The following is a 10,031-nucleotide window of genomic DNA, read 5'->3' as shown; positions in this document are numbered from 1 at the left end:
TTAATACTGTTTTATTCTCAATGTTCTTTTCTTTGCATTGCTGAAACATACATGTAAGGGTCAGGTTCAATGAATGCAATTCACAATTCAGAATACTACTAGAATGTAGACTACTGAAGCTAAAATCAGAGTCCTGAAAATCGTCCCTCACCAATGTTTATGAAATTTGGTACCACTTGAACTTCTAGAACCTTTTGCTTTGTGCCTCTGAATGTACACAGAAACTGCACAGTTTAGACATGTCTAAGATCTCATAGCCAAGCTCATTCATGGGTCAAGCTCTAAAAAGCAAGCTAATCCTCTAACTATGTTTCTGGAGACACCGTCTCTTGGAATTCATAGAATCATAGAATAGTTAGGGTTGGAAAGGATCTTAAGGTTATCTAGTTCCAACCCCCCTGTCATGAGTTATGCACTGAGGATTGATGTTTAATGCACTGACAGGCTCAAAATCCCCAGAAAATGTGCCAAAACAATCTTTTTGCTCCTTTTAAATCAGAACCAGAAATAAAACCACACGCTGTGGAAATCATCCATACAATGCAGAAGGTGTTTCACGTTTCAGTGAGGACTAGGGTTTATTGCCACAATGTCTATGAGAACATTCACGTCTTTTCTTAGTGACTGTCTTGGCATATAAAGGACAGAAGATGAAGAAAGGGAGGAAAGTTTGACCATGAACTGTATTGTGGGGTAAGAATGCAAATTCCTGCTCTTGAAGGAGAGCACAAGAGCAAGTCTAACTGTGTAAATTGCCTACGTTTGCAGGGATAATTGTATGACAAACTGTCCTCTTCAATAGCAAACAAAAAAAAAATTCTGGAACACATACAAGATCCTCCTAAGGGCAGGATTTCTTTGGGATAATGGAAGAATCACCACTTTTCCTCTGGACCAAATTACACTGGTCATTGGACAATTACTCTAGTATGAAGCAACACTCATTGCATTGCTGCTGTCCTACCCAGTCACACCAGTTACCAAAGGAACTTGTGTGTATCTCCAGAGGAAATTGGCTTGTACCAAATGATTGTTTATAACCTAGCAGTCCTTGGTTCTTATGTTCTTTCCCGACAATCAGAAGCTAGTCAATCATTTGACAACATGCATAAAAGGACTTTATGTTGTCCAAATGAGAACCCGTTTGCACTTAATTGTTTCTAGTAGTCTTTGTGTATAGACTGTCCTATTGTGTTGCAAGTGGACTTTCACTTTAGTATAGCTCTCTTTGGAAATTAATTTTTTTTTTTGTGCTTGAGCATAACAGCAACACCTCACTTAATTGCCAGCACCAAAGCATTTAGTTTTAGAATAAAGCACTAGTTTATTTTTAACTGTTTTGCAAGTAGAATGTGTAGAATTTATAAAATCATGGATTGTTTTAAAAGCAAAATACAGCCTCCCTTGGATTGTAAGATTGTTGCAAGTAATGTATTTTGCATGATATAGTTTTATTCCTATTCTCAGTAGTGGCCCCTTTCCACGCCCTTCTGTGCCAGGAAGGAGACAAGCACACATTGGGTATGCAAGACACAGCAAAAGTGTCAGAACTTTGGAAAACATAGCCAACAAGTTTCTGTGAAATACCTATATTTGTTCAGCCAATGAAAGCAAGTATTCTTGACAGAGGTCTTCAGATATGTGAAAGGTTTCTGAATAGATTTGTTTTCCCCAAGAGACAGGCATTAGCGTGTACAAAGAAGACACAGTTGCAGAAGGCAGAGGAAGCTACTGAAGCCCTCTGTTTGCTTTTCATTAAGTTTTTTAATCTATGTGTAAACGTTCTACTTACCTCTAAGACTTAACAGGCATATATCCTTCAGTATTTGCCATATTTTCTAAAATAGCTGTGTAGTTGAATGGCCATATTTATTCTTCACATTTCTCCTGGTTTTATTCTGTTCCATTTTAACACAGTAGTATTTAAAAGGATAGATCTTGTGCTGAAGAACTAAAACTAATCATTAGTTCTCACAATGTTTTACCTAAGTAACCGTTGCAAAGTAAGCTACCAATATAACTGAAAAGAACATAAGATATTGTACTTTTTACTTTCTATTTTAGTATCAGAGTATTTAAAAATGTTATACTTTATCTGAGGTGTTATAAAGAAGTGGGGATGATAAAATTTCTTTAGACTTTCTAGGAAGAGTCTGAAAACCTGTGAGAGCTATTTATTCTGACGATTTCGGTCAGTGTAATTTCTTCAAAATTGTTCTGATTTCCAAAGATCTGTATTTTAAGTAGTCAAAAGAAAAAAACCCTGCTCCTGAACTGAAATAAATTGCCTTCTCCTAGAAGTGATATGAATTGTCATTACCAGATTTATGCATAATCTGAATTTCCTATTAAGGAAGTTAATATCCATCAGCAAAGTTAAATGACTGCAGAGCTATCCAAGCATGTACTACTTGTTAGAAAATGTTTCACTGTTCTTAAAATAAATTTTTACCATGGGCTTGAGAAATCCTCTGAACTCAAAAGAAATACATTCGCTTCGTGCAGACAAAAATCCAAAATCCTATGAGCTGTTAAGACTTAGAGATCTCACATCAAGATGAAGTTTGAAATGCAATTATGATTACGATTGCGTTTTATCTTTGATGTAGTTGCCAGCAACTACAAGTACTGAACTTTTCTAATGAAGAAGTACTTTTCCTGTTCTCATTATTCAGGAGATGCTTTCAACATTTTTCCTTAGGATTGAAGATCCTATTGTTAAGTGCTCAAAAATAACTACCGGTGCTTAACATTTTTGATTATGTCTTCTAACTAGTGAGGTCATACAAGTGTTCTCATACTATCATTTACTCTAGGCAAATATAATTCTCTTACGTTAGAGACTAACTTAAAGTAGGAGTGGTAGCTTCATGTTTAGAAGAACAACAGTGTTATAGAAGGAAAAAAAACTGTTAGGAGAAACAATCACCCTACATTTTTAGTGCAGAAGAAAGTATGTCACAAAATGCCTACCCAGTTCAAATAGGTTATGCATCATTTTACATATACAACTTTCATTATTCCTGCTGCAGTATTTGGCAGTGAAGTGCACTTTGTCGTGAACTTTTGCCTTCCAAGTTGCACTTACATTATCACCTCTTTTTGAGGCGACATCCTTGTTCTACTGTCATTCCTGGACAACTCTGATTCTTACTTTATTCTTTTTCTTCAGAAGAGCTAGCTCTCACAAACTGAAGCTGCAGAATGGTATTAGGTTTCAGTCACTCAGGTACTTCTCTTGGCAGAAGTGGAAGTGTGTAGACCCCTTATAAAGACAGGAAATTTTGCATGCCTCAAATCTCTCAACATTAAATAAACAATTAATACAAATAAATGTGGGGAATTAAAAAAAGGATTCATAAATCTAAGTGCAGGACTATTAAAAGGATACACGTGTACAATAGGAACTGGGGGTTAATAAAATATATATAAAGATATCAGGCACACACACTAGAAGGGCAACCAAGATGTACACTGGGTTTTATTGTTCCAGCCACAAAAATGAAGCTGAAAAGGACTGAATTGGCATAGATTTCTAGCCTCTCTACCAGTTCAAATTGAAAGATTTTCCATTTTGAATGTACAGCCTATACTACTTCTGCTAAGCAGAACACAGTTCCTTTATAATGTGACAAACAACTAAGGGGTTTGAAGGGGAAAAGAAAATAAAATTGTTGTCTTTATTAAAAAACAACTGCTTCCATAAAACTTCATATTTGACCTGGCTCACATGCACAGACCAGTTACCATACTGGTTTCCATTGGCAAGGTCTGACTGAGCTGAGTGTCTGAAACCTGCTCCATGGATCTCCTGATGTTGCAAAAGATTAAGAGGGTGATGGTAATTTAGTCATAAAGAATTTGCTTATTGCCACTGGCACTGTTCATTGAACCTTCTCACCACTAGGACCACACTGTCATGGCTGCAGATGGGGTTTCATTAGGCTGGTGAGGAGGTAAAATATGCTTGTACATTGCCATTTTGGGTGTCCTCACCTGAAGATGGTAGCTTGCTGCCACAGCCTGCAGCCAGCTGACCAGACAGACATTGTGCCCCAAAGCTGGGATTATTTTCATAGACTGCTTGAGCAGGGGGACAGATGGTGGGTTCCGACTCTACGGTGTTCTCTTAAAGGCTACAGACCTGTTTTTCATGAGACTTTTTTATTTTCCAGGTGTACTCTTCTTTGCCTTACATGAAGCTGTAACATGCTGCCCAGTTAAATAAAAATCAACATTAGAATGAAGAACAGAGAACTCAATAAAACATCTCTGAGAAGAAAATTCCATGAAACTGCCAAATACAGCCACAGTGAAAAAAACTTATGAGTCTGAATAAAAGAAAGAAAAGTGGTAAAAGGGAAGAGAGATTTCTCAGTCACAGCACCAGAGTGCTTAGCTCTGAAGTTATGTTATATATGACTGTTGATGTGCAGGAAAGTACGTAAATAAATGTTGAGGATATATATTTGACTTTGTGTCAGCAAAGAAAATAACCTCATCAAGTTTCAAGTCATGACTTTCCATGCACATTCTTGAAAGTTCTTTAACTATGAGATCATAAATGATCTGGAGCATAAATAAAAAAAGTCAGCTTGAAAGAGAAAAAAATACTGAGACAGGATAATGAATACCTGAATGACCTTTCATATTTCTCTCAAAATATTAAGGGTGGTATAAAAACATCTTCTTTAATGTCTCTGAAAAATTTTCTCTGAGACAAGATCAAGAGAAGCAGATTTACATTTTTTTCTTTCTTTTTTTTTTTTTTAAGTAATGTGCAATGGCTTCTAGCCAATGGTAACATGAAAAATAGAGGCTCAAGCAATAAGCACTTCTTTGCTGTGTGAACATTACCTCAGGAAATGTACAAATGAGCCAAGACCTTTTGAAGTACCAATTCATTAATAAAAAATGGTAAGGGCACAGAGGAATTTATTAACATTTGGTACTGTCTTTTCAATAAATATTTCTCATATCGTATGATGCCAGCAAACACTCCAGATGTAATAATAGCTTCCTCCAGTCAGACATTTTTGCAGAGAGGGTGAGCAAGCAGAGTCCACCTGAGATTTATTATGTAACACGGGATTATACTGCTTTTTTCCTATTATGGAAAACGCATTTGATGTGTAAGGGTAGTTAAAGGAATCACACAAGCATGCGGAGTCAAAAAAAGTGCAATCTGTGGTCTGTAGGTGGCAACTATTGTCTTTATACCAGTATCCTTTTTTCCAGGCTCAGTATTCAAACTCATTTCTACCCCTCACTCTCTGTCAAGAGAAAGTGATGGCTGCACCTTGCACACTGCCTTGGCTTAGTAGAAGTAGTTGTGAAATTTATTTATTTTGTCTGGGAAAGTAATGGTTATAATGCATGTGTGTGTTCCATCACTCAAAAATGCTCAGGTATCAGGCAATCTGGCTCAGGTATTGATTCTTCTCAAGTACCCAGGCAGAGAGGACTCTCTTTCCTGCCCAGAGAGAAAGGCTTCTTTGGAAAACCAAGCGAGATCAAATTAGCTGTTGGGTAGACCTTTAGAGGACTTCACAAAGGAATAAAAAAGGATGTGGAAAACTATGGTTAGTAGCACCACCCGGTGGTATTTACTTCTTGCATTTATCTGTTGTAGCCCTGTGAAGCATCCTGTCGGTGTTGCTTAAGGAAGAAGGGAATTATACCAGAGCAGTAGGCAGAAAGGATGAGGAGCTGTAGTACTGCTCTTAGCAGTCACTTTTTGTAGGGAAGTAGGAAAGCAGACTGCAGGCATTTGAAGCTTTGTACTGAATACCCTATGAAACAACAGAGCTGCGTCATGTGTAGAAATGTGCCTGCAAAGAAATAGTGTCAAACCTGTCATTCCTTACGAAAAAGCAGATGTTTCAGCCCTCTTCCTGGTCAAGAAGAGTATGATGCTTTCAGAGAAGCAGAACTGGAAGTCTTTCAGCCCTTTTGGAATAAAAATGTGCAAGCTAAACTGATGTGAATTATATGTGATATTTGCTATTGACTCCTAAAATGTCAGTGAATGAGAACTGGAGGCTAGGACCAAATCCCTAGATTATCCACAGAAATTTGCTTTTCTTTCAAAGAAAGCTTGTTTCAAGAGAAACTACTTTGAGGGGAGAGAAAATTATTTAGAACAATAAACCCAAATTAATATGAGGCTGTTACATCAATATACTGAAAGGTAACCTTAGAGAAAAGAGACAGTTTTAGCTGAACTTCAGCCACCGGGAAACACTTGTGGTTTATATTTTTTCTCTTTTTTTTTTTTTTTTTAATTAACTTTGTAGTTAACCACTTCTCAGGCCAATATATTCAGAAAAATCCATTATTCACAGAAATCTGTAACCTCCTCCACAGACTATCGTATAAGATTTACATGTGCCACATGAAGAAAGCTCTGTGCCAAAACCCAGAAACTGCAGAAGCCATGCCTGCTAAAGAGAAGGGCTTATTACCTGAGAGAATGAGGTTCCCAGCATCCAGGGGAGGGAGGGAGGCAGCACCCTCCATCAGGAAGGATATCTCTAGTGTTATCCATTGCTCTCCCTGCACCCTATTTCCGCAATTATTCGTCTTTATTGCTTTCTTAGAAAGCAAAGATGATGATCACGAAATTACTGCCATCATCGTAGAGATGCTGGATAACTCTCCTGGATTTCATAGAACTGGAATAAATTAATCTGCACTGCCCAAGGGAGTTTGCGATGAACGTGGTCTAAATATGTGGGGGGCACTCTGAGGTAGGAGCTCTGTCTTTGTGCTATATCTTTTTTCATTAAATAATTCAAATTCACTGTACCAAGACAATAGAAGAGGAACAATGAGTACAGAGTCCAGAGTGTCAGTCTCTGCTCCAGTTAGATCTTAATTCAAAACACTTACTTCTCTTATTTCTCTGTTCCAGGTAAGTGAACCCAGAATCATCTGAGAGCCAATCTTTTTCTCTCATTACTTATGATGTGTGTGCAGCTCAGACCAATTAAGGATCTGATAATTTGCAGCATGTCACCGAATTATGAGTCAAAACAATTATGAATCAAACCAACTGTCAATTGTCTCTATTAAAGGTTAAGAATAGAAAGAAATGAAGTAGTGTATGGGCACATAATGGTTAAACAAATAAAAACTTTCGCAGCCAAAAGCAAGCTGCCAGACTTTGGGCTTTATCACAGTATCAATAAACAGTGTATTTTACTACCTTTACAGACTTGCAGATCTTAACTTTACCTTGAAGCCACTTTCTAGAGGTTTAAGTTTTCATTCTGAAAGGCAAAACTGTCTTAGACTTGCTCCAGTTATACCATGCCTGAAGAAAAGAGTAAAGCAGTAAGAGTTTGCAGTAAGACATGGAAACTGCCTGGTAGCCTGGCCTCAATTCACCTCACAGTAAGTATTTTCATCTTTGCCACCTTACTTGCTTTAAGGTACTCAGCATCACAAATTATCAAAAGTTCCAGCATTTCTTATTCTGCCACTGTTTGCAAAGTCAAAACATATGAATCCATATCCAGAGCTTCATCCAATTGGCTAAGTACCACATTTCCTAACTACTGCAACATCTTTCTCTTGGATTAGAAAGCTAGTGAAGGAACTGTGAGCAGTTGTCTGACACCTTGTAAAATATTGTAAAATATGCATTTTGCAATCAATTTGTATTTGAGCAAGAATGTATACTTCAGGAAAATACCTGAAATGCTTTAAGAATTGTTTCAATGTTGCAGAACCAACCTTTTAACCTGGTGAGTTGTTCCAATAGCTGCTACCACCAAGCTCTTAGCTATAAATTGCTGTTGTATTTCCATTGTGTTTTTCTCTAATTCAGTTTTCAGATTTAAATTTTTTAATTGAATTACCATCTGCTGGACAAAGAGCTTTTATTTCAATTTTTTTTTTTTCCTTTTTTGCCTATGTTGATATTCCTAAACTGATTAAATGAAAAGTTTCTAATCTTTCCTTTGCTGAAGAGATTCAGGCGTGTGTATCTGCACCTTGTCTCCCTCTACGTGCATGTGATTTCAGCTATGCTGTACAAACATAAACAGGGCAGAGTACTCCCTGTACCAAGTAAAGATAGTGTCTCTCCTGTTATCCCTCTTATTGCTATTAATGTTTACATGTCTAAGGACTATATTAGCCATTTATCCGCTCTCACCCGAGAGCCTATATGCATTTGATTTTCCCCAATGACCCATGTTCCTTCCAACCCCTCGCCTATAATCCTTTCCTAAAATCCTACACCCTAAGACAGACACCTCCAGTCCCTAAATATGAGTTATATTGGCTGCCTGACTATATTTTTCCAGGTTACTTTGACTTTTCTTCACAGTGTCATCTGACCAACAGTGGGATTTTTTATCTCCAGAGCATATGGAGGAGAAAGTACCCTGATCCTTTAGAGTTACCTACTTTGGCTGCCCATCTGCCATCACCTCCCTCCTACCAAAGGTTACTTTTCTCAGAGATGTGCAAGTGCTGCGTGTTTAATTACCTGTCAGGTGGTCCTGTTGGACTGTGATTCATTCAAGTTCTTTTAATAGCAAACTTTTCTAACCCTGACCTTTTGACAAGAAGCAGGTAAGGGAGGAATGAAACCTGCTGTTATGGTGGCATATCTGAGGAGGCAGAAATCTCTGGTAGGAGTATCAGGGACACCAAAAGGCCCCTGGGCTGGTTCAGCCACGGGCAGAGCAAAGCAGGCAGCAGCAATCTGAGAAACCTTCAGGTCAGAGCACAGGGCTGGAAAGAGGCATATCACTGAGAAACGTACCACTGAGGCTTTCCCTTTCCTTTGGATGTAAAGCTTCTTTCCCGATTTGACTTTTTTTCTCATGTGTTTGTTGTACTGAACAGTTCATGTTTCTTATGTTTTTATGTGAGCTGCAGTTCTCTGAGGGGGTAGAGGGGGAGTACCTGGTTTATAAAGATAATTCAGAAATTTTGGGGAAGAGTTTTTCCTACAGGAGCCAAAACAGTAATGTCAGTTCCAAATCTGGTCAGCTGAGATGCGTCTTTGAAACGAAGGGAATCAGGAATGTTTCAGTAAGAATAGATTTCATTCAAAGTTGAAATATTTTTGCCAAAATTTAGTGTGAAAAGCAGTTCTGACAATAATCTTCTGTCAGCACTACAGAACTGATTTTCTTGGCTTCAAAAGTCAGGTATTTATTGCATATATACTACAAAAAAAATGGAGTAAGCCTACAGTTAAAACAAAGCAGGCATTCACATACTTATATGAGAGGTGGAATTAATATGTACATATATATATTGTGACGTGGCGCAGACAGGCCATTTCCCTGTGTTCTCTCCCTTGTTTCGTAAGAAGTACTCCTTGAAATGTCAGGGATGTTTAAAACTTTGAAGACACAAGTGCTGTGAAACTTGGAGTGGGCAGTGAAATGGGTATCATATTTTCCTATGGTCTTTCAAGTTCTTCCCAGTGAGGTTGTGCTGCTTTGCTTGTTTTCTCCAGCATAGGTATCGTGACAGGTTTTACTGTATTTAACCTTTGTGTGAGCGTTTCGAGACGGGCACAGCAGCCTTCTGGCTGTTGGTATAACAGGCTGTTTCCTCTCTTTCCGCCGGGGATTGCTTGACAAAGCGCCAGGTCCTATGTCAGCAGTGGAGGGGAGCAGAGCACGGCTGCAGGTGAGCGCTTACACAGGGACTGACTGCAGCGAGAGCCGGGCGGGAGGGCGCCGGGGAGCGCGGTACCGCAACCACGCTGGAGCAGAGCGGGGGTCCCAGCTGCTGCTCCCACACTCCGGGGTGAGAGACGGGGTGGCTCCGCAGGCGGGCCGGGGAGGTAAAGGGAAGGCGCTACCCCAAGGAACGCCGTGCGAGGGGCGCCGGAGCGAGGATGGTGCAGTATTGCGGAATTTTGTGCTCTGTGGGCTATCAGCCATGCGGGATTTCTGTGGTTTGCTTGCAAAATTTGGTTTGGGGCTTTGGGGGGGGAGGTTGTTTTTTTTTTTCTTTTCCCTTTCTTTTAATGGACAATAAAAAGTATTTCTACTTGCTTA

The sequence above is a fragment of the Pezoporus occidentalis genome, unplaced genomic scaffold (assembly GCF_034315485.1).
Source record: "Pezoporus occidentalis ecotype Australia unplaced genomic scaffold, CSIRO_AGI_Poc_V1 ctg13, whole genome shotgun sequence".
NCBI lineage: Eukaryota > Metazoa > Chordata > Aves > Psittaciformes > Psittacidae > Pezoporus > Pezoporus occidentalis.
Note: the sequence above shows the minus strand (reverse complement) of the source record.